Source organism: Penaeus vannamei, chromosome 10, assembly GCF_042767895.1.
Source record: "Penaeus vannamei isolate JL-2024 chromosome 10, ASM4276789v1, whole genome shotgun sequence".
NCBI classification, from domain to species: Eukaryota; Metazoa; Arthropoda; class Malacostraca; order Decapoda; family Penaeidae; genus Penaeus; species Penaeus vannamei.
In genome coordinates this window covers 13,156,442-13,158,941 of record NC_091558.1, presented here as the reverse complement: position 1 = coordinate 13,158,941, position 2,500 = coordinate 13,156,442, and the positions used below count along the sequence as shown (strand labels likewise).

Genomic DNA, 2,500 nt, shown 5'->3' with positions numbered 1-2,500 from the left:
TGAAACAAAAAGAAAAAGAAGAAGAAAAAACTACACAGACGATATTTCATTCCCTCGAAAATCAAATCCGATCAAAATAGCAGATTAACAAACAAATAACTGCCCTAAATCATCAGCATTCCCTTGACATCACCCAGAAGAACCCGACGCAGGCACTCCCCCCCCCCCCTCGTCAAACAGCGCGATCCGAGTCAAAGAGAGTCACCGAGAGACACCTAAAGCGTTTTAAGCAGGGGAGCGCTTGAGCAAGAATTCTTGCCGATAGGCCAAGCGCTGTACTGTTCCCTGCTTAAATCGCTTTCCAAGGCAGGCAGGCCCCGTTCAGTGATGCCAGACATGTGGAAGTGTCTTTCTATAAAGTACAAATCATAACAGTCATTGGAGAACATCGAGTCACCGAGCGTCATCGAGAGGGTCAGCCGCAGGACCGCGCGAGGCCAAGGTCTCGGCACCAACGGTCGGTTTCCTTTATCTCACTCCGCGATGGCGCCCTGACTCCGATAACCGCATATCTCGTGACCTCGGACGCACGCGCAAACACGATGACCCGCTCCTTACGAGGACCGAGTGACGCAACACATTACCTGCAGTTGCGACTCACCTGTGCGTAGGGGGGGAGGGGTTACTAGCTTCTATTTTTCTTTTTTTCTTTACCGTTTAATGCTTCTCCATCTTTTTTCTTCTTCTTCGTTTTGTGCTTCTAGTTCTCCTCTTTTTCTATTTTTTTCTTTCTTCGTTTCTTCTCCTCCTTTTTTCTTCGCTTCCAGCTTCTGTTTCTCCTCCTCCTTTCCCCACCTCTGTTTTCCTTCTTCTAGTTTTCCTGTCGACGTAATCACCATTTCTTCTCGTCTTTCCTTCTTCTTGTGTTCCTCTTTCTCCTCTTTACGCTCACTTCCCTCTTCCCTCTTCTTCTTTCTCCGGCCTCTTATCTCCTCCTCTCGCATAATTCTTCTCCCTCCTGTGCCCGTTCTTCTCCCGCGTGTGTGCATGCGTGCGTTACAAAGTGCATACTATCCTTTCCTCTCATTACCTTCCCCCTTCTTTCCCTTCTCTTCCTCCTTCTTCTTTCCCTTCTCTTTCTCCTCCTTTTCCTCCACTCCCACTCTTCCTCTCCATCAGTCCCGTCCACGGCGACCACGTCAGCAAGGTCACCGCGGCCGCCCTCCACGAAGCACGACCATGACGACTTTCTCGCAGCCACAAGGGACTCAACCTTGCTTAGGAAGGCACCTGCTCGTCATAACCACAGGCCCTTTCGTCAGCTAACATATTCGCATGAACAAGTCGTTCAACATGCATGCATACATACGTACATATATACATAAATACATACATATATACATACATACATATACATACATAAATATATACATACATACATACATACATACATACATACATACATACATACATACGGACATATACATAAACATATATATATATATATATATATATATATATATATATACATAAACATATATATATATACATGCGAACATACATACATAAACATACACAAACACAACCATTAATTCACACGCATACACATATACATGCACATACCTGCGTGCGTGCGTATGTGTGCTTCAGTATAACGAAAGCATAATACAACTCACCCGCGCATACACACAAAGGGGGCTGGGGATGCAAATGAGAAAACACAAACATAAAGGGAGTGAAAGGGAGTGTAAATTACCCCTAAGACGATTACCCCGAAGCGCAAAGATTTGACCAACTTCTCAAATACACACACGTACGCACGCACGCACGCACGCACGCACCCACAAGGCTTTTAACCCCATCCCGTCGCTAAGAGAGGGAACTTTAAACCGAAATTCTAGCTAGTAACAATGCACCCATCACTCCCGCTTTTTTATAATGCTCTTTCAACGCCCTTCGTAAATCCCCCCCCCCCCCGTCACTGACTCATCACAAACCGCGTGTTTCTCTCTCTCTCTCTCTCTCGCCCTTTCCTTCCCGCCCCCTCTTGGAAATTAAGAAGAAACGAGAAGAAAAAACGCACACGAGATACACACGTGCACAGGAACAAGTAGTTTTTTTCTTCCTCCATGTCTTTCCTTTTACACCGAGGATATTCACCAATGATAATAAGGGCGAATATCAGGTCTCACGTCAGCAAACCGACGTTGCATAATCCCGGCTTTTACCGCTTCGTAAACAATTTAAAAAAAGCTGGTTACAGACGCGACACACAATTAAAATACAACACTGGACCGAAGTCTGCAAAAGTACTTCAGCAAAGTCTCCCATAATGCGATGGCTTCTGCGCGCGATGCCAACCATAAAGAACTGATATAACAATAAACAAACCGCCCAAGCCATGATACCTCAAACAACAACATCAATAACCAGCAATAGGAAAAGAGTGCGTACGATGTAATACACAAGACTGTATATTTATACTGCTGACCCCGATCCACGTCAGCATTTCTTGCAGCGAAAGGAAATATCGCAACCCGCCGCCCGTCCCAGCGTCTCA

At 45.6% G+C, this 2,500-nt stretch overlaps 1 protein-coding gene across 5 annotated transcripts in view; it reads right to left on the bottom strand.

The window, feature by feature from the left end:
* The window catches only part of Papss (PAPS synthetase), a 52,463-nt gene that overhangs the window by 33,959 nt on the left and 16,004 nt on the right, over nucleotides 1-2,500 (bottom strand). The window lies entirely within an intron of this gene.